This window comes from Acipenser ruthenus, chromosome 44 (assembly GCF_902713425.1).
Source record: "Acipenser ruthenus chromosome 44, fAciRut3.2 maternal haplotype, whole genome shotgun sequence".
NCBI lineage: Eukaryota > Metazoa > Chordata > Actinopteri > Acipenseriformes > Acipenseridae > Acipenser > Acipenser ruthenus.
The window spans coordinates 4,743,232-4,763,910 of NC_081232.1; the positions used below are offsets into that span (position 1 = coordinate 4,743,232).

At 42.3% G+C, this 20,679-nt stretch overlaps 43 non-coding genes and 23 pseudogenes across 43 annotated transcripts; all 66 read right to left on the reverse strand.

Moving 5' to 3' along the window:
* Positions 1 to 3,754: 3,754 nt before the first annotated feature.
* LOC131712358 (5S ribosomal RNA) lies at positions 3,755 to 3,883 on the reverse strand (annotated as a pseudogene).
* A 114-nt stretch (positions 3,884 to 3,997) lies between these two features.
* On the reverse strand, positions 3,998 to 4,116 carry LOC131712329 (5S ribosomal RNA). The gene has a single exon (XR_009314224.1). It is a non-coding gene; the product is annotated as a 5S ribosomal RNA (ribosomal RNA).
* A 100-nt stretch (positions 4,117 to 4,216) lies between these two features.
* On the reverse strand, positions 4,217 to 4,335 carry LOC131718110 (5S ribosomal RNA). The gene has a single exon (XR_009317006.1). It is a non-coding gene; the product is annotated as a 5S ribosomal RNA (ribosomal RNA).
* A 100-nt stretch (positions 4,336 to 4,435) lies between these two features.
* Positions 4,436 to 4,554, reverse strand: LOC131712266 (5S ribosomal RNA). The gene has a single exon (XR_009314159.1). It is a non-coding gene; the product is annotated as a 5S ribosomal RNA (ribosomal RNA).
* A 100-nt stretch (positions 4,555 to 4,654) lies between these two features.
* On the reverse strand, positions 4,655 to 4,763 carry LOC131716486 (5S ribosomal RNA; annotated as a pseudogene).
* A 114-nt stretch (positions 4,764 to 4,877) lies between these two features.
* On the reverse strand, positions 4,878 to 4,996 carry LOC131718111 (5S ribosomal RNA). Its single transcript, XR_009317007.1, has one exon. It is a non-coding gene; the product is annotated as a 5S ribosomal RNA (ribosomal RNA).
* A 100-nt stretch (positions 4,997 to 5,096) lies between these two features.
* Positions 5,097 to 5,215, reverse strand: LOC131713091 (5S ribosomal RNA). The gene has a single exon (XR_009314979.1). It is a non-coding gene; the product is annotated as a 5S ribosomal RNA (ribosomal RNA).
* Positions 5,216 to 5,329: 114 nt separating this feature from the next.
* Positions 5,330 to 5,448, reverse strand: LOC131718112 (5S ribosomal RNA). The gene has a single exon (XR_009317008.1). It is a non-coding gene; the product is annotated as a 5S ribosomal RNA (ribosomal RNA).
* A 100-nt stretch (positions 5,449 to 5,548) lies between these two features.
* Positions 5,549 to 5,667, reverse strand: LOC131713092 (5S ribosomal RNA). The gene has a single exon (XR_009314980.1). It is a non-coding gene; the product is annotated as a 5S ribosomal RNA (ribosomal RNA).
* Positions 5,668 to 5,781: 114 nt separating this feature from the next.
* Positions 5,782 to 5,900, reverse strand: LOC131718113 (5S ribosomal RNA). Its single transcript, XR_009317009.1, has one exon. It is a non-coding gene; the product is annotated as a 5S ribosomal RNA (ribosomal RNA).
* A 100-nt stretch (positions 5,901 to 6,000) lies between these two features.
* Positions 6,001 to 6,109, reverse strand: LOC131716487 (5S ribosomal RNA; annotated as a pseudogene).
* A 101-nt stretch (positions 6,110 to 6,210) lies between these two features.
* Positions 6,211 to 6,329, reverse strand: LOC131718114 (5S ribosomal RNA). The gene has a single exon (XR_009317010.1). It is a non-coding gene; the product is annotated as a 5S ribosomal RNA (ribosomal RNA).
* Positions 6,330 to 6,429: 100 nt separating this feature from the next.
* Positions 6,430 to 6,538, reverse strand: LOC131716372 (5S ribosomal RNA; annotated as a pseudogene).
* Positions 6,539 to 6,652: 114 nt separating this feature from the next.
* Positions 6,653 to 6,771, reverse strand: LOC131711132 (5S ribosomal RNA). Its single transcript, XR_009313014.1, has one exon. It is a non-coding gene; the product is annotated as a 5S ribosomal RNA (ribosomal RNA).
* Positions 6,772 to 6,885: 114 nt separating this feature from the next.
* On the reverse strand, positions 6,886 to 7,004 carry LOC131712419 (5S ribosomal RNA). Its single transcript, XR_009314312.1, has one exon. It is a non-coding gene; the product is annotated as a 5S ribosomal RNA (ribosomal RNA).
* Positions 7,005 to 7,104: 100 nt separating this feature from the next.
* On the reverse strand, positions 7,105 to 7,213 carry LOC131716249 (5S ribosomal RNA; annotated as a pseudogene).
* A 114-nt stretch (positions 7,214 to 7,327) lies between these two features.
* On the reverse strand, positions 7,328 to 7,446 carry LOC131710065 (5S ribosomal RNA). Its single transcript, XR_009311935.1, has one exon. It is a non-coding gene; the product is annotated as a 5S ribosomal RNA (ribosomal RNA).
* Positions 7,447 to 7,560: 114 nt separating this feature from the next.
* Positions 7,561 to 7,679, reverse strand: LOC131718116 (5S ribosomal RNA). The gene has a single exon (XR_009317012.1). It is a non-coding gene; the product is annotated as a 5S ribosomal RNA (ribosomal RNA).
* A 114-nt stretch (positions 7,680 to 7,793) lies between these two features.
* On the reverse strand, positions 7,794 to 7,912 carry LOC131718117 (5S ribosomal RNA). Its single transcript, XR_009317013.1, has one exon. It is a non-coding gene; the product is annotated as a 5S ribosomal RNA (ribosomal RNA).
* Positions 7,913 to 8,012: 100 nt separating this feature from the next.
* Positions 8,013 to 8,131, reverse strand: LOC131717034 (5S ribosomal RNA). The gene has a single exon (XR_009315919.1). It is a non-coding gene; the product is annotated as a 5S ribosomal RNA (ribosomal RNA).
* Positions 8,132 to 8,231: 100 nt separating this feature from the next.
* On the reverse strand, positions 8,232 to 8,340 carry LOC131715046 (5S ribosomal RNA; annotated as a pseudogene).
* Positions 8,341 to 8,440: 100 nt separating this feature from the next.
* On the reverse strand, positions 8,441 to 8,559 carry LOC131720812 (5S ribosomal RNA). Its single transcript, XR_009319709.1, has one exon. It is a non-coding gene; the product is annotated as a 5S ribosomal RNA (ribosomal RNA).
* Positions 8,560 to 8,673: 114 nt separating this feature from the next.
* On the reverse strand, positions 8,674 to 8,792 carry LOC131711409 (5S ribosomal RNA). Its single transcript, XR_009313292.1, has one exon. It is a non-coding gene; the product is annotated as a 5S ribosomal RNA (ribosomal RNA).
* Positions 8,793 to 8,892: 100 nt separating this feature from the next.
* Positions 8,893 to 9,011, reverse strand: LOC131711365 (5S ribosomal RNA). The gene has a single exon (XR_009313249.1). It is a non-coding gene; the product is annotated as a 5S ribosomal RNA (ribosomal RNA).
* Positions 9,012 to 9,111: 100 nt separating this feature from the next.
* LOC131715785 (5S ribosomal RNA) lies at positions 9,112 to 9,220 on the reverse strand (annotated as a pseudogene).
* Positions 9,221 to 9,334: 114 nt separating this feature from the next.
* LOC131711218 (5S ribosomal RNA) lies at positions 9,335 to 9,453 on the reverse strand. The gene has a single exon (XR_009313101.1). It is a non-coding gene; the product is annotated as a 5S ribosomal RNA (ribosomal RNA).
* Positions 9,454 to 9,567: 114 nt separating this feature from the next.
* On the reverse strand, positions 9,568 to 9,686 carry LOC131718118 (5S ribosomal RNA). The gene has a single exon (XR_009317014.1). It is a non-coding gene; the product is annotated as a 5S ribosomal RNA (ribosomal RNA).
* Positions 9,687 to 9,786: 100 nt separating this feature from the next.
* Positions 9,787 to 9,905, reverse strand: LOC131717045 (5S ribosomal RNA). Its single transcript, XR_009315930.1, has one exon. It is a non-coding gene; the product is annotated as a 5S ribosomal RNA (ribosomal RNA).
* Positions 9,906 to 10,005: 100 nt separating this feature from the next.
* On the reverse strand, positions 10,006 to 10,114 carry LOC131715047 (5S ribosomal RNA; annotated as a pseudogene).
* A 100-nt stretch (positions 10,115 to 10,214) lies between these two features.
* On the reverse strand, positions 10,215 to 10,333 carry LOC131712805 (5S ribosomal RNA). The gene has a single exon (XR_009314694.1). It is a non-coding gene; the product is annotated as a 5S ribosomal RNA (ribosomal RNA).
* A 114-nt stretch (positions 10,334 to 10,447) lies between these two features.
* On the reverse strand, positions 10,448 to 10,556 carry LOC131715517 (5S ribosomal RNA; annotated as a pseudogene).
* Positions 10,557 to 10,656: 100 nt separating this feature from the next.
* LOC131720731 (5S ribosomal RNA) lies at positions 10,657 to 10,775 on the reverse strand. Its single transcript, XR_009319628.1, has one exon. It is a non-coding gene; the product is annotated as a 5S ribosomal RNA (ribosomal RNA).
* Positions 10,776 to 10,889: 114 nt separating this feature from the next.
* On the reverse strand, positions 10,890 to 11,018 carry LOC131714158 (5S ribosomal RNA; annotated as a pseudogene).
* A 107-nt stretch (positions 11,019 to 11,125) lies between these two features.
* On the reverse strand, positions 11,126 to 11,244 carry LOC131711620 (5S ribosomal RNA). Its single transcript, XR_009313506.1, has one exon. It is a non-coding gene; the product is annotated as a 5S ribosomal RNA (ribosomal RNA).
* A 114-nt stretch (positions 11,245 to 11,358) lies between these two features.
* On the reverse strand, positions 11,359 to 11,467 carry LOC131715509 (5S ribosomal RNA; annotated as a pseudogene).
* Positions 11,468 to 11,567: 100 nt separating this feature from the next.
* Positions 11,568 to 11,686, reverse strand: LOC131718119 (5S ribosomal RNA). Its single transcript, XR_009317015.1, has one exon. It is a non-coding gene; the product is annotated as a 5S ribosomal RNA (ribosomal RNA).
* Positions 11,687 to 11,786: 100 nt separating this feature from the next.
* LOC131718120 (5S ribosomal RNA) lies at positions 11,787 to 11,905 on the reverse strand. The gene has a single exon (XR_009317016.1). It is a non-coding gene; the product is annotated as a 5S ribosomal RNA (ribosomal RNA).
* A 114-nt stretch (positions 11,906 to 12,019) lies between these two features.
* Positions 12,020 to 12,138, reverse strand: LOC131714216 (5S ribosomal RNA; annotated as a pseudogene).
* A 100-nt stretch (positions 12,139 to 12,238) lies between these two features.
* On the reverse strand, positions 12,239 to 12,357 carry LOC131711326 (5S ribosomal RNA). Its single transcript, XR_009313210.1, has one exon. It is a non-coding gene; the product is annotated as a 5S ribosomal RNA (ribosomal RNA).
* Positions 12,358 to 12,457: 100 nt separating this feature from the next.
* LOC131710304 (5S ribosomal RNA) lies at positions 12,458 to 12,576 on the reverse strand. The gene has a single exon (XR_009312176.1). It is a non-coding gene; the product is annotated as a 5S ribosomal RNA (ribosomal RNA).
* A 114-nt stretch (positions 12,577 to 12,690) lies between these two features.
* On the reverse strand, positions 12,691 to 12,799 carry LOC131716217 (5S ribosomal RNA; annotated as a pseudogene).
* Positions 12,800 to 12,899: 100 nt separating this feature from the next.
* LOC131713184 (5S ribosomal RNA) lies at positions 12,900 to 13,018 on the reverse strand. Its single transcript, XR_009315068.1, has one exon. It is a non-coding gene; the product is annotated as a 5S ribosomal RNA (ribosomal RNA).
* Positions 13,019 to 13,132: 114 nt separating this feature from the next.
* Positions 13,133 to 13,241, reverse strand: LOC131715048 (5S ribosomal RNA; annotated as a pseudogene).
* A 114-nt stretch (positions 13,242 to 13,355) lies between these two features.
* On the reverse strand, positions 13,356 to 13,464 carry LOC131715556 (5S ribosomal RNA; annotated as a pseudogene).
* A 100-nt stretch (positions 13,465 to 13,564) lies between these two features.
* On the reverse strand, positions 13,565 to 13,683 carry LOC131713501 (5S ribosomal RNA; annotated as a pseudogene).
* Positions 13,684 to 13,783: 100 nt separating this feature from the next.
* On the reverse strand, positions 13,784 to 13,902 carry LOC131711325 (5S ribosomal RNA). Its single transcript, XR_009313209.1, has one exon. It is a non-coding gene; the product is annotated as a 5S ribosomal RNA (ribosomal RNA).
* Positions 13,903 to 14,002: 100 nt separating this feature from the next.
* On the reverse strand, positions 14,003 to 14,121 carry LOC131716059 (5S ribosomal RNA; annotated as a pseudogene).
* A 114-nt stretch (positions 14,122 to 14,235) lies between these two features.
* Positions 14,236 to 14,344, reverse strand: LOC131715972 (5S ribosomal RNA; annotated as a pseudogene).
* Positions 14,345 to 14,444: 100 nt separating this feature from the next.
* Positions 14,445 to 14,563, reverse strand: LOC131718121 (5S ribosomal RNA). The gene has a single exon (XR_009317017.1). It is a non-coding gene; the product is annotated as a 5S ribosomal RNA (ribosomal RNA).
* A 100-nt stretch (positions 14,564 to 14,663) lies between these two features.
* Positions 14,664 to 14,782, reverse strand: LOC131720771 (5S ribosomal RNA). Its single transcript, XR_009319668.1, has one exon. It is a non-coding gene; the product is annotated as a 5S ribosomal RNA (ribosomal RNA).
* Positions 14,783 to 14,882: 100 nt separating this feature from the next.
* On the reverse strand, positions 14,883 to 15,001 carry LOC131713113 (5S ribosomal RNA). Its single transcript, XR_009315001.1, has one exon. It is a non-coding gene; the product is annotated as a 5S ribosomal RNA (ribosomal RNA).
* A 114-nt stretch (positions 15,002 to 15,115) lies between these two features.
* On the reverse strand, positions 15,116 to 15,234 carry LOC131718122 (5S ribosomal RNA). The gene has a single exon (XR_009317018.1). It is a non-coding gene; the product is annotated as a 5S ribosomal RNA (ribosomal RNA).
* Positions 15,235 to 15,348: 114 nt separating this feature from the next.
* Positions 15,349 to 15,457, reverse strand: LOC131715049 (5S ribosomal RNA; annotated as a pseudogene).
* A 114-nt stretch (positions 15,458 to 15,571) lies between these two features.
* Positions 15,572 to 15,680, reverse strand: LOC131715786 (5S ribosomal RNA; annotated as a pseudogene).
* Positions 15,681 to 15,791: 111 nt separating this feature from the next.
* Positions 15,792 to 15,910, reverse strand: LOC131712637 (5S ribosomal RNA). The gene has a single exon (XR_009314528.1). It is a non-coding gene; the product is annotated as a 5S ribosomal RNA (ribosomal RNA).
* A 100-nt stretch (positions 15,911 to 16,010) lies between these two features.
* On the reverse strand, positions 16,011 to 16,129 carry LOC131718123 (5S ribosomal RNA). Its single transcript, XR_009317019.1, has one exon. It is a non-coding gene; the product is annotated as a 5S ribosomal RNA (ribosomal RNA).
* A 100-nt stretch (positions 16,130 to 16,229) lies between these two features.
* LOC131711621 (5S ribosomal RNA) lies at positions 16,230 to 16,348 on the reverse strand. Its single transcript, XR_009313507.1, has one exon. It is a non-coding gene; the product is annotated as a 5S ribosomal RNA (ribosomal RNA).
* Positions 16,349 to 16,462: 114 nt separating this feature from the next.
* On the reverse strand, positions 16,463 to 16,581 carry LOC131711464 (5S ribosomal RNA). The gene has a single exon (XR_009313348.1). It is a non-coding gene; the product is annotated as a 5S ribosomal RNA (ribosomal RNA).
* Positions 16,582 to 16,695: 114 nt separating this feature from the next.
* Positions 16,696 to 16,804, reverse strand: LOC131715276 (5S ribosomal RNA; annotated as a pseudogene).
* Positions 16,805 to 16,904: 100 nt separating this feature from the next.
* LOC131718124 (5S ribosomal RNA) lies at positions 16,905 to 17,023 on the reverse strand. Its single transcript, XR_009317020.1, has one exon. It is a non-coding gene; the product is annotated as a 5S ribosomal RNA (ribosomal RNA).
* A 100-nt stretch (positions 17,024 to 17,123) lies between these two features.
* LOC131718125 (5S ribosomal RNA) lies at positions 17,124 to 17,242 on the reverse strand. The gene has a single exon (XR_009317021.1). It is a non-coding gene; the product is annotated as a 5S ribosomal RNA (ribosomal RNA).
* Positions 17,243 to 17,342: 100 nt separating this feature from the next.
* On the reverse strand, positions 17,343 to 17,451 carry LOC131716076 (5S ribosomal RNA; annotated as a pseudogene).
* A 100-nt stretch (positions 17,452 to 17,551) lies between these two features.
* LOC131714294 (5S ribosomal RNA) lies at positions 17,552 to 17,660 on the reverse strand (annotated as a pseudogene).
* A 100-nt stretch (positions 17,661 to 17,760) lies between these two features.
* LOC131711838 (5S ribosomal RNA) lies at positions 17,761 to 17,879 on the reverse strand. The gene has a single exon (XR_009313727.1). It is a non-coding gene; the product is annotated as a 5S ribosomal RNA (ribosomal RNA).
* Positions 17,880 to 17,979: 100 nt separating this feature from the next.
* LOC131718127 (5S ribosomal RNA) lies at positions 17,980 to 18,098 on the reverse strand. Its single transcript, XR_009317023.1, has one exon. It is a non-coding gene; the product is annotated as a 5S ribosomal RNA (ribosomal RNA).
* A 100-nt stretch (positions 18,099 to 18,198) lies between these two features.
* Positions 18,199 to 18,317, reverse strand: LOC131712807 (5S ribosomal RNA). Its single transcript, XR_009314696.1, has one exon. It is a non-coding gene; the product is annotated as a 5S ribosomal RNA (ribosomal RNA).
* Positions 18,318 to 20,679: the final 2,362 nt, after the last annotated feature.

Consider the following 20,679-nt stretch of genomic DNA (forward strand, 5'->3'; position numbering starts at 1 on the left):
TTTAATAAAATATTTCCAGGTCGATTATTTAATTTGTTTCAGATTTATTGATCTCCAAAAACATTTGTTCTCTTCCTAAAAGTCTTTTTATTTTTAGTCTGTCTAACAGTGATCTATTCTCATTCTCTACATAGTCTTTTCTCTCTCTGCCCAGATATGGTCACGCAAGTATTTTTTATTCCTCCCTGAATCTGCGACCAGGGAGACACAGACCCTGCGTACCAAAACAATACCACCACTTTATTTTCAAGTAAACCCTCTATCAGAAAGACAAAATGTTCCTCTTGTTTACCAATATAATCCTGAACAAACTATTAATTGTTGCTTTGTATATTTGTGTTATTGTTTTAGTTCAAAGGTTGGCCATTCCTTTGCATTCAAACACTAACACAACACAAATAATCAGTTAACCTGGGTCTCTTTCCCTTATCAAACCCTCTTATGACCGAGGCAAGACAATAAGTATTCATCCTGGTTCTTAGTACATAGTTTTTCTAAGATGTTACTTTATCTCCACGCTTAAGCAAAATTAGAATTACTCAAACAATCATTAATAAACAACTTCTTAATTACATTTTAATGTGACCTTTTAATTTTATTTTTACAACATGTATTCCTCAAAGTTGATATAGAATCTTTACCATTACAGTTTTTTTTGTTTTGTTTGTTTTTTTGTGGGCTACCAGTCTTGAATTGCCTTTGTCTTTTTCTTCTTACGAGACACACACTCCTGACCTGTTACATGAACATGTACATTACTGTTCTGTACATAGCTTCCCTTTTTGCCATGTTTTAAAACATAGTCTATGTTCCATATTCTCCAGTCATCCATTTGATGACATTGAGGGTCATCTAACATATTTGGAGTTGATCAGACTCCCAACAAAACACAAAACTAACAAAAAAAAACAACACTTTTTAGTTTTGTCTTGTTTTTGCCAATATTCCGTGTTTAAAGCTATGCTTAACGAAGCATAAACTTTTATTTTGGTTTATTGCACATTTAATTTACACTTTTGTATGTGCTATTTGGGCTTAACTGGAACTTATTGTCTGATTGTTCCTTATCTGTACCACCTAATGTGGACAGTTAAATAAGAGGCTTATCCTATTGCCCCCTTATCGTGACTTATAAACCAAACAGTAAAAACAAAGACAAAACAGGTGTACCAAACCCTCTCAAAACAAACATAAAACATAAATCCGAGTATGCCCGTACCTGTTGAGCTATACAAGTCAGTGTAAATAGTCCAATAGACTCTACTGGCACGTCATAACACTACACGATTTACTCCGACTTTTTTAGGAATCCAGAGGTCCTCTTTCATACCTAAAGTCCTAACAGTCAATACACTTTTAGTTCAGCGGTCAATCTCTCTTGACTTAACTAATTGTGTCCTTAATGTACATGAATTATCAAAAAGTCCTCTTTCATACTCTACCCTTGATTCTCACTACATTCTAAACACTGCATATGAAACAATAAACCATTAACTACTCACCAATGTACGTGATTATATGTTCGAGCTGAAGTCCTGATCCAAAGATTCTCCACACCGTCTGGTTAGAAGTTAGAAGCAGTCTCTGTCCATTCGCTTTGTCCTGGTCCTGTGCGCACGGGATTCAGGCTGGGCAAATGGGTTTCTCTGCAGTCAGGTATCAACCCCCCCGGTATTTGAAAAAAAAGTATCAGGAAACAGTCCGCAGGTGGCTCGCCAAATGATGTAACTTAAAAAAAGGATGGTGAGTAAGTAGATTCAAGAAACTGCACAGAGTCCTTTTCTTCAATCAGTTGTTAGGTTTATTGAAATATGCAGGGAGTCTTGTCCCAGGTACAGGACAAACAGAATACTCGTTCTTACAATTGTTGCATGACATTAAATACCCTTCTGCATAGGTGTCTCTCTCCTCCTCTTTCTCTGACACTTAACCAATAGAAAAGGTACAACTCATTATCCTGTTACCATATATTTCATTTAGTGTGTGTGTGTGTGTGTGTGTGTGTGTGTGTGTGTGTGTGTGTGTGTAGTGTGAAGACCTCTGAACTCAGTGCATTCTTCAGACCCCTGGTGCCACAAAGGTCCATACATCTGGTTTTTGTCATCTTCCTTGTTCCTATCTCTCCGATTTGCCAGAGACCCTTTGATTTCAGTGGCATTATCTCTTTGGATCTCTCGGAAGTCTTAGAGCCTGGTCTCTTCTGGTCCCCTTGAAGACTAGCTTTATGACCCCCTCATAAACCAGCTGTATATTCTAAGCAAAACCCTGTTTAACTAGTTTTATACCCCAGTGGACTCCCCGAAGGGCAAGCTTCTTTCATGTCAGGGCTGGAGATCAAAGGACTTGTTTGTACAGCCGTGTGCTGCTGGCCAGCCATTTGGGGTAACTTCTCTACCATATTGCCTTCAATCTACTTCCAATGTGCAGTTGTTTAAGTATAGTTAAATATACGTTAACTTGGTGTTTTTCTCAGCTCTCTGCTACCATCCATTGCTCAATGAAGCTGCTATTATTTCTTGCTTGCAATGCAGTGCAAGTATCTATATACCCAGAGTATATAGCCAGCTTTCATCTATCACAGCAGTGCTTGCATTTTTGGAACTAACAGTTTTTTCTATCCAATGTTAAATCACTTTTCAGAAAAATAACATGAATACAGCCGTCATTCCTCATGCGTAGCAAACTGCTATTCAATACTTGTTCCATGTTTTCCAACAGTCTGGATCAGCATGCCTTGTTCACCTGGTAGAGTTAACAGTGCCATGGGAGGATGCTGTAGATGAGGCGTATGAGAGGAAGAGACTGCGGTATGCTCAACTAGCCACTGAAGCGGAACAGCGAGGATGGAGAGTTCGGGTTTACCCAGTGGAAGTGGGTTGTCGAGGATTTGTGGCACACTCTACAACCCGGTTTCTCAGAGACGTCGGATTCAGTGGCCAAGAGTTGCGTCGCACAGTGAAGAACTTATCTGAAGCCGCAGAGAGGAGCAGCAACTGGCTGTGGTTGAGACGGAAAGATTCTGGCTGGGGATCTCAAGCACAATAGAAAGAAAGAAGCGCTGATGTACAGGTAAGTAAGATGGGCTGAGTTGAGTGGGGGACGGAGGGGGGTGATGCTGGGACGCCAGAATCACCGTCAAGCCCTCTTGAGGTGTCGTGGGCTAGTCGACGAAACACTAAGGATGGAAGGTGCCCACTTGAAAACCCCAGAGATGTACCCTACTTAGCTCAATCCAGACGGTTGTCATGCTGATGCGCTGGGGAGGCCGCACTTTGGTTGATCCCCGGAGCCAGCATCGCAGCCGTTGTGTGTGCTGATGCGCCAGGGAGGCAAAATAAGCTAATCCCTGGAGCCAGCATTACACTTCAGCCATTAACACAAGACAAAAGGATATCTACATCATCAAATGGAAGGAAACGTAAATGGATGGAGACACATATGGATCACATTAGTTTACTGTAAAGCTACGTCTTAGTTGGTGCTTATCTTTGCGAGAGCCGAGTTCAAATCAGCATGAAGTTTTAACATCTACTCTCGTGTAATGGAAATCATAACCATCCAAGTACTAACCAAGCCCAACATTGCTTAGCTTCTGAGATCAGACGAGATCTGGCTTATTCAAGGTGGTGTGGCCGCAGGCGATTGCATTTCTGCTTTCATGACTTTTATGTTTAGTGAGCTGGGGGTGATTCCTCCAAAATTTCCTTTTGTCCTCCACACATTTCAATTGTAAAATGTAATTACAAAAATGTAATGCCTGCAGCACTTGATATTCCCAGGTGGTCTCCCATCCAAGTACTAACCAAGCCCAACATTGCTTAGCTTCTGAGATCAGACGAGATCAGACGAGATCAGGCGTATTCAAGGTGGTGTGGCCGCAGGCGATTGCATTTCTGCTTTCATGACTTTTATGTTTAGTGAGCTGGGGGTGATTCCTCCAAAATTTCCTTTTGTCCTCCACACATTTCAATTGTAAAATGTAATTACAAAAATGTAATGCCTGCAGCACTTGATATTCCCAGGTGGAATCCCATCCAAGTACTAACCAAGCCCAACATTGCTTAGCTGCTGAGATCAGATGAGATCAGGCTTATTCAAGGTGGTGTGGCCGCAGGCGATTGCATTTCTGCTTTCATGAATTTTATGTTTAGTGAGCTGGGGGTGATTCCTCCAAAATTTCCTTTTGTCCTCCACACATTTCAATTGTAAAATGTAATGCCTGCAGCACTTGATATTCCCAGGTGGTCTCCCATCCAAGTACTAACCAAGCCCAACATTGCTTAGCTTCTGAGATCAGACGAGATCAGGCTTATTCAAGGTGGTGTGGCCGCAGGCGATTGCATTTCTGCTTTCATGACTTTTATGTTTAGTGAGCTGGGGGTGATTCCTCCAAAATTTCCTTTTGTCCTCCACACATTTCAATTGTAAAATGTAATGCATGCAGCACTTGATATTCCCAGGTGGTCTCCCATCCAAGTACTAACCAAGCCCAACATTGCTTAGCTGCTGAGATCAGACGAGATCAGGCTTATTCAAGGTGGTGTGGCCGCAGGCGATTGCATTTCTGCTTTCATGACTTTTATGTTTAGTGAGCTGGGGGTGATTCCTCCAAAATTTCCTTTTGTCCTCCACACATTTCAATTGTAAAATGTAATGCCTGCAGCACTTGATATTCCCAGGTGGTCTCCCATCCAAGTACTAACCAAGCCCAACATTGCTTAGCTTCTGCGATCAGACTTTTTCAAGGTGGTGCGGCCGCAGGCGATTGCATTTCTGCTTTCATGACTTTTATGTTTAGTGAGCTGGGGGTGATTCCTCCAAAATTTCCTTTTGTCCTCCACACATTTCAATTATAAAATGTAATTACAAAACTGTAATGCCTGCAGCACTTGATATTCCCAGGTGGTCTCCCATCCAAGTACTAACCAAGCCCAACATTGCTTAGCTTCTGAGATCAGACGAGATCAGGCTTATTCAAGGTGGTGTGGCCGCAGGCAATTGCATTTCTGCTTTCATGACTTTTATGTTTAGTGAGCTGGGGGTGATTCCTCCAAAATTTCCTTTTGTCCTCCACACATTTCAATTGTAAAATGTAATGCCTGCAGCACTTGATATTCCCAGGTGGTCTCCCATCCAAGTACTAACCAAGCCCAACATTGCTTAGCTGCTGAGATCAGATGAGATAAGGCTTATTCAAGGTGGTGTGGCCGCAGGCGATTGCATTTCTGCTTTCATGACTTTTATGTTTAGGGAGCTGGGGGTGATTCCTCCAAAATTTCCTTTTGTCCTCCACACATTTCAATTGTAAAATGTAATTACAAAAATGTAATGCCTGCAGCACTTGATATTCCCAGGTGGTCTCCCATCCAAGTACTAACCAAGCCCAACATTGCTTAGCTTCTGAGATCAGACGAGATCAGGCTTATTCAAGGTGGTGTGGCCGCAGGCGATTGCATTTCTGCTTTCATGACTTTTATGTTTAGTGAGCTGGGGGTGATTCCTCCAAAATTTCCTTTTGTCCTCCACACATTTCAATTGTAAAATGTAATGCCTGCAGCACTTGATATTCCCAGGTGGTCTCCCATCCAAGTACTAACCAAGCCCAACATTGCTTAGCTGCTGAGATCAGATGAGATAAGGCTTATTCAAGGTGGTGTGGCCGCAGGCGATTGCATTTCTGCTTTCATGACTTTTATGTTTAGGGAGCTGGGGGTGATTCCTCCAAAATTTCCTTTTGTCCTCCACACATTTCAATTGTAAAATGTAATTACAAAAATGTAATGCCTGCAGCACTTGATATTCCCAGGTGGTCTCCCATCCAAGTACTAACCAAGCCCAACATTGCTTAGCTTCTGAGATCAGACGAGATCAGGCTTATTCAAGGTGGTGTGGCCGCAGGCGATTGCATTTCTGCTTTCATGACTTTTATGTTTAGTGAGCTGGTGGTGATTCCTCCAAAATTTCCTTTTGTCCTCCACACATTTCAATTGTAAAATGTAATGCCTGCAGCACTTGATATTCCCAGGTGGTCTCCCATCCAAGTACTAACCAAGCCCAACATTGCTTAGCTTCTGCGATCAGACTTTTTCAAGGTGGTGCGGCCGCAGGCGATTGCATTTCTGCTTTCATGACTTTTATGTTTAGTGAGCTGGGGGGTGATTCCTCCAAAATTTCCTTTTGTCCTCCACACATTTCAATTGTAAAATGTAATGCCTGCAGCACTTGATATTCCCAGGTGGTCTCCCATCCAAGTACTAACCAAGCCCAACATTGCTTAGCTTCTGAGATCAGACGAGATCAGGCTTATTCAAGGTGGTGTGGCCGCAGGCGATTGCATTTCTGCTTTCATGACTTTTATGTTTAGTGAGCTGGGGGTGATTCCTCCAAAATTTCCTTTTGTCCTCCACACATTTCAATTGTAAAATGTAATGCCTGCAGCACTTGATATTCCCAGGTGGTCTCCCATCCAAGTACTAACCAAGACCAACATTGCTTAGCTTCTGAGATCAGTCTTATTCAAGGTGGTGTGGCCGCAGGCGATTGCATTTCTGCATTCATGACTTTTATGTTTAGGGAGCTGGGGGTGATTCCTCCAAAATTTCCTTTTGTCGTCCACACATTTCAATTGTAAAATGTAATTACAAAAATGTAATGCCTGCAGCACTTGATATTCCCAGGTGGTCTCCCATCCAAGTACTAACCAAGCCCAACATTGTTTAGCTTCTGAGATCAGACGAGATCAGGCTTATTCAAGGTGGTGTGGCCACAGGCGATTGCATTTCTGCTTTCATGACTTTTATGTTTAGTGAGCTGGGGGTGATTCCTCCAAAATTTCCTTTTGTCCTCCACACATTTCAATTGTAAAATGTAATTACAAAAATGTAATGCCTGCAACACTTAATATTCCCAGGTGGTCTCCCATCCAAGTACTAACCAAGCCCAACATTGCTTAGCTTCTGAGATCAGACGAGATCAGGCTTATTCAAGGTGGTGTGGCCGCAGGCGATTGCATTTCTGCTTTCATGACTTTTATGTTTAGTGAGCTGGGGGTGATTCCTCCAAAATTTCCTTTTGTCCTCCACACATTTCAATTGTAAAATGTAATGCCTGCAGCACTTGATATTCCCAGGTGGTCTCCCATCCAAGTACTAACCAAGCCCAACATTGCTTAGCTTCTGAGATCTGGCTTATTCAAGGTGGTGTGGCCGCAGGAGCTTGCAGTTCTGCTTTCATGACTTTTATGTTTAGTGAGCTGGGGGTGATTCCTCCAAAATTTCCTTTTGTCCTCCACACATTTCAATTGTAAAATGTAATTACAAAAATGTAATGCCTGCAGCACTTGATATTCCCAGGTGGTCTCCCATCCAAGTACTAACCAAGCCCAACACTGCTTAGCTTCTGAGATCAGACGAGATCAGGCTTATTCAAGGTGGTGTGGCCGCAGGCGATTGCATTTCTGCTTTCATGACTTTTATGTTTAGTGAGCTGGGGGTGATTCCTCCAAAATTTCCTTTTGTCCTCCACACATTTCAATTGTAAAATGTAATTACAAAAATGTAATGCCTGCAGCACTTGATATTCCCAGGTGGTCTCCCATCCAAGTACTAACCAAGCCCAACATTGCTTAGCTTCTGAGATCAGACGAGATCAGGCTTATTCAAGGTGGTGTGGCCGCAGGCGATTGCATTTCTGCTTTCATGACTTTTATGTTTAGGGAGCTGGGGGTGATTCCTCCAAAATTTCCTTTTGTCCTCCACACATTTCAATTGTAAAATGTAATTACAAAAATGTAATGCCTGCAGCACTTGATATTCCCAGGTGGTCTCCCATCCAAGTACTAACCAAGCCCAACATTGCTTAGCTTCTGAGATCAGACGAGATCAGGCTTATTCAAGGTGGTGTGGCCGCAGGCGATTGCATTTCTGCTTTCATGACTTTTATGTTTAGTGAGCTGGGGGTGATTCCTCCAAAATTTCCTTTTGTCCTCCACACATTTCAATTGTAAAATGTAATGCCTGCAGCACTTGATATTCCCAGGTGGTCTCCCATCCAAGTACTAATCAAGCCCAACATTGCTTAGCTTCTGAGATCAGACGAGATCAGGCTTATTCAAGGTGGTGTGGCCGCAGGCGATTGCATTTCTGCTTTCATGACTTTTATGTTTAGTGAGCTGGGGGTGATTCCTCCAAAATTTCCTTTTGTCCTCCACACATTTCAATTGTAAAATGTAATGCCTGCAGCACTTGATATTCCCAGGTGGTCTCCCATCCAAGTACTAACCAAGCCCAACATTGCTTAGCTTCTGAGATCAGGCTTATTCAAGGTGGTGTGGCCGCAGGCGATTGCATTTCTGCTTTCATGACTTTTATGTTTAGTGAGCTGGGGGTGATTCCTCCAAAATTTCCTTTTGGCCTCCACACATTTCAATTGTAAAATGTAATGCCTGCAGCACTTGATATTCCCAAGTGGTCTCCCATCCAAGTACTAACCAAGCCCAACATTGCTTAGCTTCTGAGATCAGACGAGATCAGGCTTATTCAAGGTGGTGTGGCCGCAGGCGATTGCATTTCTGCTTTCATGACTTTTATGTTTAGTGAGCTGGGGGTGATTCCTCCAAAATTTCCTTTTGTCCTCCACACATTTCAATTGTAAAATGTAATTACAAAAATGTAATGCCTGCAGCACTTGATATTCCCAGGTGGTCTCCCATCCAAGTACTAATCAAGCCCAACATTGCTTAGCTTCTGAGATTAGACGAGATCAGGCTTATTCAAGGTGGTGTGGCCGCAGGCGATTGCATTTCTGCTTTCATGACTTTTATGTTTAGTGAGCTGGGGGTGATTCCTCCAAAATTTCCTTTTGTCCTCCACACATTTCAATTGTAAAATGTAATGCCTGCAGCACTTGATATTCCCAGGTGGTCTCCCATCCAAGTACTAACCAAGCCCAACATTGCTTAGCTTCTGAAATCAGACGAGATCAGGCTTATTCAAGGTGGTGTGGCCGCAGGCGATTGCGTTTCTGCTTTCATGACTTTTATGTTTAGTGAGCTGGGGGTGATTCCTCCAAAATTTCCTTTTGTCCTCCACACATTTCAATTGTAAAATGTAATGCCTGCAGCACTTGATATTCCCAGGTGGTCTCCCATCCAAGTACTAACCAAGCCCAACATTGCTTAGCTTCTGAGATCAGACTTATTCAAGGTGGTGTGGCCGCAGGCGATTGCATTTCTGCTTTCATGACTTTTATGTTTAGTGAGCTGGGGGTGATTCCTCCAAAATTTCCTTTTGTCCTCCACACATTTCAATTGTAAAATGTAATTACAAAAATGTAATGCCTGCAGCACTTGATATTCCCAGGTGGTCTCCCATCCAAGTACTAACCAAACCCAACATTGCTTAGCTTCTGAGATCAGACGAGATCAGGCTTATTCAAGGTGGTGTGGCCGCAGGCGATTGCATTTCTGCTTTCATGACTTTTATGTTTAGTGAGCTGGGGGTGATTCCTCCAAAATTTCCTTTTGTCCTCCACACATTTCAATTGTAAAATGTAATTACAAAAATGTAATGCCTGCAGCACTTGATATTCCCAGGTGGTCTCCCATCCAAGTACTAACCAAGCCCAACATTGCTTAGCTTCTGAGATCAGACGAGATCAGGCTTATTCAAGGTGGTGTGGCCGCAGGCGATTGCATTTCTGCTTTCATGACTTTTATGTTTAGTGAGCTGGGGGTGATTCCTCCAAAATTTCCTTTTGTCCTCCACACATTTCAATTGTAAAATGTAATGCCTGCAGCACTTGATATTCCCAGGTGGTCTCCCATCCAAGTACTAATCAAGCCCAACATTGCTTAGCTTCTGAGATCAGACGAGATCAGGCTTATTCAAGGTGGTGTGGCCGCAGGCGATTGCATTTCTGCTTTCATGACTTTTATGTTTAGTGAGCTGGGGGTGATTCCTCCAAAATTTCCTTTTGTCCTCCACACATTTCAATTGTAAAATGTAATGCCTGCAGCACTTGATATTCCCAGGTGGTCTCCCATCCAAGTACTAACCAAGCCCAACATTGCTTAGCTTCTGAGATCAGGCTTATTCAAGGTGGTGTGGCCGCAGGCGATTGCATTTCTGCTTTCATGACTTTTATGTTTAGTGAGCTGGGGGTGATTCCTCCAAAATTTCCTTTTGGCCTCCACACATTTCAATTGTAAAATGTAATGCCTGCAGCACTTGATATTCCCAAGTGGTCTCCCATCCAAGTACTAACCAAGCCCAACATTGCTTAGCTTCTGAGATCAGACGAGATTAGGCTTATTCAAGGTGGTGTGGCCGCAGGCGATTGCATTTCTGCTTTCATGACTTTTATGTTTAGTGAGCTGGGGGTGATTCCTCCAAAATTTCCTTTTGTCCTCCACACATTTCAATTGTAAAATGTAATTACAAAAATGTAATGCCTGCAGCACTTGATATTCCCAGGTGGTCTCCCATCCAAGTACTAACCAAGCCCAACATTGCTTAGCTTCTGAGATCAAGCTTATTCAAGGTGGTGTGGCCGCAGGCGATTGCATTTCTGCTTTCATGACTGTTATGTTTAGTGAGCTGGGGGTGATTCCTCCAAAATTTCCTTTTGTCCTCCACACATTTCAATTGTAAAATGTAATGCCTGCAGCACTTGATATTCCCAGGTGGTCTCCCATCCAAGTACTAACCAAGCCCAACATTGCTTAGTTTCTGAGATCAGACGAGATCAGGCTCATTCAAGGTGGTGTGGCTGCAGGCGATTGCATTTCTGCTTTCATGACTTTTATGTTTTGTGAGCTGGGGGTGATTCCTCCAAAATTTCCTTTTGTCCTCCACACATTTCAATTGTAAAATGTAATTTCAAAAATGTAATGCCTGCAGCACTTGATATTCCCAGGTGGTCTCCCATCCAAGTACTAACCAAGCCCAACATTGCTTAGCTTCTGAGATCAGACGAGATCAGACGAGATCAGGCTTATTCAAGGTGGTGTGGTCGCAGGCGATTGCATTTCTGCTTTCATGACTTTTATGTTTAGTGAGCTGGGGGTGATTCCTCCAAAATTTCCTTTTGTCCTCCACACATTTCAATTGTAATTACAAAAATGTAATGCCTGCAGCACTTGATATTCCCAGGTGGTCTCCCATCCAAGTACTAACCAAGCCCAACATTGCTTAGCTTCTGAGATCAGGCGAGATCAGGCTTATTCAAGGTGGTGTGGCCGCAGGCGATTGCATTTCTGCTTTCATGACTTTTATGTTTAGTGAGCTGGGGGTGATTCCTCCAAAATTTCCTTTTGTCCTCCACACATTTCAATTGTAAAATGTAATTACAAAAATGTAATGCCTGCAACACTTGATATTCCCAGGTGGTCTCCCATCCAAGTACTAACCAAGCCCAACATTGCTTAGCTTCTGAGATCAGGCTTATTCAAGGTGGTGTGGCCGCAGGCGATTGCATTTCTGCTTTCATGACTTTTATGTTTAGTGAGCTGGGGGTGATTCCTCCAAAATTTCCTTTTGTCCTCCACACATTTCAATTGTAAAATGTAATGCCTGCAGCACTTGATATTCCCAGGTGGTCTCCCATCCAAGTACTAACCAAGCCCAACATTGCTTAGCTTCTGAGATCAGACGAGATCAGGCTTATTCAAGGTGGTGTGGCCGCAGGCGATTGCATTTCTGCTTTCATGACTTTTATGTTTAGTGAGCTGGGGGTGATTCCTCCAAAATTTCCTTTTGGCCTCCACACATTTCAATTGTAAAATGTAATGCCTGCAGCACTTGATATTCCCAGGTGGTCTCCCATCCAAGTACTAACCAAGCCCAACATTGCTTAGCTTCTGAGATCAGACGAGATCAGGCTTATTCAAGGTGGTGTGGCCGCAGGCGATTGCATTTCTGCTTTCATGACTTTTATGTTTAGTGAGCTGGGGGTGATTCCTCCAAAATTTCCTTTTGTCCTCCACACATTTCAATTGTAAAATGTAATTACAAAAATGTAATGCCTGCAGCACTTGATATTCCCAGGTGGTCTCCCATCCAAGTACTAACCAAGCCCAACATTGTTTAGCTTCTGAGATCAGACGAGGTCAGGCTTATTCAAGGTGGTGTGGCCAAAGGCGATTGCATTTCTGCTTTCATGACTTTTATGTTTAGGGAGCTGGGGGTGATTCCTCCAAAATTTCCTTTTGTCCTCCACACATTTCAATTGTAAAATGTAATGCCTGCAGCACTTGATATTCCCAGGTGGTTTCCCATCCAAGTACTAACCAAGCCCAACACTGCTTAGCTTCTGAGATCAGACGAGATCAGGCTTATTCAAGGTGGTGTGGCCGCAGGCGATTGCATTTCTGCTTTCATGACTTTTATGTTTAGTGAGCTGGGGGTGATTCCTCCAAAATTTCCTTTTGTCCTCCACACATTTCAATTGTAAAATGTAATGCCTGCAGCACTTGATATTCCCAGGTGGTCTCCCATCCAAGTACTAACCAAGCCCAACATTGCTTAGCTACTGAGATCAGACGAGATCAGGCTTATTCAAGGTGGTGTGGCCGCAGGCGATTGCATTTCTGCTTTCATGACTTTTATGTTTAGTGAGCTGGGGGTGATTCCTCCAAAATTTCCTTTTGTCCTCCACATATTTCAATTGTAAAATGTAATTACAAAAATGTAATGCCTGCAGCACTTGATATTCCCAGGTGGTCTCCCATCCAAGTACTAACCAATCCCAACATTGCTTAGCTTCTGAGATCAGGCTTATTCAAGGTGGTGTGGCCGCAGGCGATTGCATTTCTGCTTTCATGACTTTTATGTTTAGTGAGCTGGGGGTGATTCCTCCAAAATTTCCCTTTGGCCTCCACACATTTCAATTGTAAAATGTAATGCCTGCAGCACTTGATATTCCCAGGTGGTCTCCCATCCAAGTACTAACCAAGCCCAACATTGCTTAGCTTCTGAGATAAGACGAGATCAGGCTTATTCAAGGTGGTGTGGCCGCAGGCGATTGCATTTCTGCTTTCATGACTTTTATGTTTAGTGAGCTGGGGGTGATTCCTCCAAAATTTCCTTTTGGCCTCCACACATTTCAATTGTAAAATGTAATTACAAAAATGTAATGCCTGCAGCACTTGATATTCCCAGGTGGTCTCCCATCCAAGTACTAACCAAGCCCAACATTGCTTAGCTTCTGAGATCAGGCTTATTCAAGGTGGTGTGGCCGCAGGCGATTGCATTTCTGCTTTCATGACTTTTATGTTTAGTGAGCTGGGGGTGATTCCTCCAAAATTTCCTTTTGTCCTCCACACATTTCAATTGTAAAATGTAATTACAAAAATGTAATGCCTGCAGCACTTGATATTCGCAGGTGGTCTCCCATCCAAGTACTAACCAAGCCCAACATTGCTTAGCTTCTGAGATCAGGCTTATTCAAGGTGGTGTGGCCGCAGGCGATTGCATTTCTGCATTCATGACTTTTATGTTTAGGGAGCTGGGGGTGATTCCTCCAAAATTTCCTTTTGTCCTCCACACATTTCAATTGTAAAATGTAATGCCTGCAGCACTTGATATTCCCAGGTGGTCTCCCACCCAAGTACTAACCAAGTCCAACATTGTTTAGCTTCTGAGATCAGTCGAGATCAGGCTTATTCAAGGTGGTGTGGCCGCAGGCGATTGCATTTCTGCTTTCATGACTTTTATGTTTAGTGAGCTGGGGGTGATTCCTCCAAAATTTCCTTTTGTCCTCCACACATTTCAATTGTAAAATGTAATGCCTGCAGCACTTGATATTCCCAGGTGATCTCCCATCCAAGTACTAACCAAGCCCAACATTGCTTAGCTACTGAGATCAGACGAGATCAGGCTTATTCAAAGTGGTGTGGCCGCAGGCGATTGCATTTCTGCTTTCATGACTTTTATGTTTAGTGAGCTGGGGGTGATTCCTCCAAAATTTCCTTTTGTCCTCCACACATTTCAATTGTAAAATGTAATGCCTGCAGCACTTGATATTCCCAGGTGGTCTCCCATACAATTACTAACCAAGCCCAACATTGCTTAGCTTCTGAGATAAGACGAGATCAGGCTTATTCAAGGTGGTGTGGCCGGAGGCGATTGCATTTCTGCTTTCATGACTTTTATGTTTAGGGAGCTGGGGGTGATTCCTCCAAAATTTCCTTTTGGCCTCCACACATTTCAATTGTAAAATGTAATTACAAAAATGTAATGCCTGCAGCACGTGATATTCCCAGGTGGTCTCCCATCCAAGTACTAACCAAGCCCAACATTGCTTAGCTTCTGAGATCAGGCTTATTCAAGGTGGTGTGGCCGCAGGCGATTGCATTTCTGCTTTCATGACTTTTATGTTTAGGGAGCTGGGGGTGATTCCTCCAAAATTTCCTTTTGTCCTCCACACATTTCAATTGTAAAATGTAATGCCTGCAGCACTTGATATTCCCAGGTGGTCTCCCATCCAAGTACTAACCAAGCCCAACATTGCTTAGCTTCTGAGATCAGACGAGATCAGGCTTATTCAAGGTGGTGTGGCCGCAGGCGATTGCATTTCTGCTTTCATGACTTTTATGTTTAGTGAGCTGGGGGTGATTCCTCCAAAATTTCCTTTTGGCCTCCACACATTTCAATTGTAAAATGTAATGCCTGCAGCACTTGATATTCCCAGGTGGTCTCCCATCCAAGTACTAAACAAGCCCAACATTGCTTAGCTTCTGAGATCAGACGAGATCAGGCTTATTCAAGGTGGTGTGGCCGCAGGCGATTGCATTTCTGCTTTCATGACTTTTATGTTTAGTGAGCTGGGGGTGATTCCTCCAAAATTTCCTTTTGTCCTCCACACATTTCAATTGTAAAATGTAATGCCTGCAGGACTTGATATTCCCAGGTGGTCTCCCATCCAAGTACTAACCAAGCCCAACATTGCTTAGCTTCTGAGATCAGACGAGATCAGGCTAATTCAAGGTGGTGTGGCCGCAGGCGATTGCATTTCTGCTTTCATGACTTTTATGTTTAGTGAGCTGGGGGTGATTCCTCCAAAATTTCCTTTTGTCCTCCACACATTTCAATTGTAAAATGTAATTACAAAAATGTAATGCCTGCAGCACTTGATATTCCCAGGTGGTCTCCCATCCAAGTACTAACCAAGCCCAACATTGCTTAGCTTCTGAGATCAGACGAGATCAGGCTTATTCAAGGTGGTGTGGCCGCAGGCGGTTGCATTTCTGCTTTCATGACTTTTATGTTTAGTGAGCTGGGGGTGATTCCTCCAAAATTTCCTTTTGTCCTCCACACATTTCAATTGTAAAATGTAATTACAAAAATGTAATGCCTGCAGCACTTGATATTCCCAGGTGGTCTCCCATCCAAGTACTAACCAAGCCCAACATTGCTTAGCTTCTGAGATCAGGCTTATTCAAGGTGGTGTGGCCGCAGGCGATTGCATTTCTGCTTTCATGACTTTTATGTTTAGTGAGCTGGGGGTGATTCCTCCAAAATTTCCTTTTGTCCTCCACACATTTCAATTGTAAAATGTAATTACAAAAATGTAATGCCTGCAGCACTTGATATTCCCAGGTGGTCTCCCATCCAAGTACTAACCAAGCCCAACATTGCTTAGCTTCTGAGATCAGACTTATTCAAGGTGGTGTGGCCGCAGGCGATTGCATTTCTGCTTTCATGACTTTTATGTTTAGTGAGCTGGGGGTGATTCCTCCAAAATTTCCTTTTGTCCACACATTTCAATTGTAAAATGTAATTACAAAAATGTAATGCCTGCAGCACTTGATATTCCCAGGTGGTCTCCCATCCAAGTACTAACCAAGCACAACATTGCTTAGCTTCTGAGATCAGACGAGATCAGGCTTATTCAAGGTGGTGTGGCCGCAGGCGATTGCATTTCTTCTTTCATGACTTTTATGTTTAGGGAGCTGGGGGTGATTCCTCCAAAATTTCCTTTTGTCCTCCACACATTTCAATTGTAAAATGTAATGCCTGCAGCACTTGATATTCCCAGGTGGTCTCCCATCCAAGTACTAACCAAGCCCAACATTGCTTAGCTTCTGAGATCAGACGAGATCAGGCTTATTCAAGGTGGTGTGGCCGCAGGCGATTGCATATCTGCTTTCATGACTTTTATGTTTAGTGAGCTGGGGGTGATTCCTCCAAAATTTCCTTTTGGCCTCCACACATTTCAATTGTAAAATGTAATGCCTGCAGCACTTGATATTCCCAGGTGGTCTCCCATCCAAGTACTAACCAAGCCCAACATTGCTTAGCTTCTGAGATCAGGCGAGATCAGGCTTATTCAAGGTGGTGTGGCCGCAGGCGATTGCATTTCTGCTTTCATGACTTTTATGTTTAGTGAGCTGGGGGTGATTCCTCCAAAATTTCCTTTTGTCCTCCACACATTTCAATTGTAAAATGTAATTACAAAAATGTAATGCCTGCAGCACTTGATATTCCCGTGTGGTCTCCCATCCAAGTACTAACCAAGCCCAACATTGTTTAGCTTCTGAGATCAGACGAGATCAGGCTTATTCAAGGTGGTGTGGCCGCAGGCGATTGCATTTCTGCTTTCATGACTTTTATGTTTAGTGAGCTGGGGGTGATTCCTCCAAAATTTCCTTTTGTCCTCCACACATTTCAATTGTAAAATGTAATTACAAAAATGTAATGCCTGCAGCACTTGATATTCCCAGGGGGTCTCCCATCCAAGTACTAACCAAGCCCAACATTGCTTAGCTTCTGAGATCAGGCTTATTCAAGGTGGTGTGGCCGCAGGCGAATGCATTTCTGCATTCATGACTTTTATGTTTAGTGAGCTGGGGGTGATTCCTCCAAAATTTCCTTTTGTCCTCCACACATTTCAATTGTAAAATGTAATGCCTGCAGCACTTGATATTCCCAGGTGGTCTCCCATCCAAGTACTAACCAAGCCCAACATTGCTTAGCTTCTGAGATCAGACGAGATCAGGCTTATTCAAGGTGGTGTGGCCGCAGGCGATTGCATTTCTGCTTTCATGACTTTTATGTTTAGTGAGCTGGGGGTGATTCCTCCAAAATTTCCTTTTGTCCTCCACACATTTCAATTGTGAAATGTAATGCCTGCAGCACTTGATATTCCCAGGTGGTCTCCCATCCAAGTACTAACCAAGCCCAACATTGCTTAGCTTCTGAGATCAGACGAGATCAGGCTTATTCAAGGTGGTGTGGCCGCAGGCGATTGCATTTCTGCTTTCATGACTTTTATGTTTAGTGAACTGGGGGTGATTCCTCCAAAATTTCCTTTTGTCCTCCACACATTTCAATTGTAAAATGTAATGCCTGCAGCACTTGATATTCCCAGGTGGTCTCCCATCCAAGTACTAACCAAGCTCAACATTGCTTAGCTTCTGAGATCAGGCTTATTCAAGGTGGTGTGGCCGCAGGCGATTGCTTTTCTGCTTTCATGACTTTTATGTTTAGTGAGCTGGGGGTGATTCCTCCAAAATTTCCTTTTGTCCTCCACACATTTCAATTGTAAAATGTAATGCCTGCAGCACTTGATATTCCCAGGTGGTCTCCCATCCAAGTACTAACCAAGCCCAACATTGCTTAGCTTCTGAGATCAGGCTTATTCAAAGTGGTGTGGCCGCAGGCGATTGCATTTCTGCTTTCATGACTTTTATGTTTAGTGAGCTGGGGGTGATTCCTCCAAAATTTCCTTTTGGCCTCCACACATTTCAATTGTAAAATGTAATGCCTGCAGCACTTGATATTCCCAGGTGGTCTCCCATCCAAGTACTAACCAAGCCCAACATTGCTTAGCTTCTGAGATCAGACAAGATCAGGCTTATTCAAGGTGGTGTGGCCGCAGGCGATTGCATTTCTGCTTTCATGACTTTTATGTTTAGTGAGCTGGGGGTGATTCCTCCAAAATTTCCTTTTGTCCTCCACACATTTCAATTGTAAAATGTAATGCCTGCAGCACTTGATATTCCCAGGTGGTCTCCCATCCAAGTACTAACCAAGCCCAACATTGCTTAGCTTCTGAGATCAGACGAGATCAGGCTTATTCAAGGTGGTGTGGCCGCAGGCGATTGCATTTCTGCTTTCATGACTTTTATGTTTAGTGAGCTGGGGGTGATTCCTCCAAAATTTCCTTTTGTCCTCCACACATTTCAATTGTAAAATGTAATGCCTGCAGCACTTGATATTCCCAGGTGGTCTCCCATCCAAGTACTAATCAAGCCCAACATTGCTTAGCTTCTGAGATCAGGCGAGATCAGGCTTATTTAAGGTGGTGTGGCCGCAGGCGATTGCATTTCTGCTTTCATGACTTTTATGTTTAGTGAGCTGGGGGTGATTCCTCCAAAATGTCCTTTTGTCCTCCACACATTTCAATTGTAAAATGTAATTACAAAAATGTAATGCCTGCAGCACTTGATATTCCCAGGTGGTCTCCCATCCAAGTACTAACCAAGCCCAACATTGCTTAGCTCCTGAGATCAGACGAGATCAGGCTTATTTTTTTTTTTTTTTTTTTTATTTTTCTAACATTGCACAATATTTACAACTTGAAAACAAGGCTGTTATGTGTTTTCCTAAGAAAAATATTGTTATAGAGAATTTTTTCATCAAAATGCTCCATTTGTTTATGTTCTACACAGTAATGAAATATATATGAAATATTTTTCTTCACATAAAAAATATACAATTTTACAATATCTACTTTCATATTATGAAACTCTGCCATGTTTCTTCTCTTTAAAATTGTATACCTTGCATAACTCAAAAATAAGTTCACCGCTAGAGTGTTAACATTATCTATTTTATCAGTCAATCCAAACAAAAACATTTCCTCCCATGACAATGTATTGAGTACATTCTGCTCTGCAAATTTAAAGAACCCCTCTATTAAACCCCTCAAGTATTCCCTCAGCCCCTGCAGTTCAGTGCATTTTACAAATAGATGCAATAATCCTTCCTCTCTACTTTGACACACTGAACACAAGGCATTGTCACTTTTGTGCATTTTAAAAAGGAGCCACTTTGTAAAGATGCAGTTGTGCCTCAGTTTAAAATCATTTTCTTCACATTCGGGAGATTTATAAGTCTGTCTTACATTATTCCAAATTGTACAGATTTTAAAGTTTGGAAATATTTTTTGCCAGAATTGCTCCGACGTTGGCTTTTTAAAAACCACACTCATTAACACTAAATAGAACAATTTGGTCGTACATTCAATAATGTTAAAGTATTTATTTTTCCTTTTTAGAAGAAACACAGGCAAAGAAACTCCACGTGACAGTTTGCTGTTATGTTCTTGATTAATAACCCTCACCCAACTCTCAGGGACGGCACTTTGTATTTTACTGTACTCCTTTATTATTATACTAATGGGAATATCTTCGTTCTTTTCTTTTACCAAGTCAACTATTGCCAAACTGGGTAAAAAGCCTTCTTTAAAAACGTACATAATGTCTTTAATTTTACTAACACCTGCTTCTATAAAACTCTTTTTATAAAGTGTCACACCTTGCACTTTTAACAGTGGGTTCAAAAAAAGAGGCTGCTCCAATATTTGTTCTCTGGTCTCTGGCTTAAAAGAGACATGCTGCAAGAACTCAGACCAAGCCACTAGAACTTCTTTATAAATCCAGGGAACATCCTTTACCATTGAAGGTTTAAGACACATTAATAGAATTTCTTCCCCCATTCCCAAACCCCCACAATTTGATAAAAAATGTTTCAGAAAGTGCTTCCATACACTGTTATTCGTAGGGTCTAAAAACTTTTTAACCACTTTAATTCGAAAGCTCTTTCGTTTTAGCTCAATATCTGCCAGCATTAGCCCTCCTTTACTGATTTTCCCAATGACTGTATTATAGCTGATCTTAGCAGGTTTCCCAGCCCACAGAAACCTAACCATCATGTTTTTAATCTCTTTCTCAGCCCACTGGGGGATCTCCTTAACACTCAGTAAATACCATATCCTGGAAAGAAACAGACTATTAATGACCAAGACTTTACCCTTCAGAGTCAACTCCCTGCCACTCCACAAATTCAAGATGGCCCTCATTTTGATTATCTTTTCCTGCCAGTTCTTTTCAGCCACTGACCTCTCTTCTAATCCAATATATACCCCCAAGATCTGAAGGCTTTCCTCTGCAATTTTGAAAGGTATATCTAAAAGTGTATTGCTTTTCCTTACAGGGAGAATTTCTGATTTATCAATATTGATTTTTGCCCCTGAAGCAGAACAGTAAGATGTGAACACTTCCATTATTTTTGGGATGCTGTCTAAACTCGACACTGTGAGTGTGGTGTCATCTGCATGCTGATATATAATTGATTTTTCATTACAACCAGGAATTGGGACTCCAATTATGTCTTTATTCCCTTGTATTGCCAGGCTCAGGGGTTCTGCAATTACTGAATACAGCAAAGCAGAGAGAGGACATCCCTGTCTCACTGACCTCTCCACTGGGAAGAACTCAGTCAGATTGCCATTACATTTTACCCTACTAAAAATATTGGTATAAAAAATCTTAACCCATGAGGTAAAACTATTCCCAAAACCAAATCTCTGCAGCACCTCTAATAAGTAATCATGTTCCACCCTATCAAAGGCTTTTTCCTGATCTACTTTTAAAATATAGCCTTCTTTTTGCTCCAT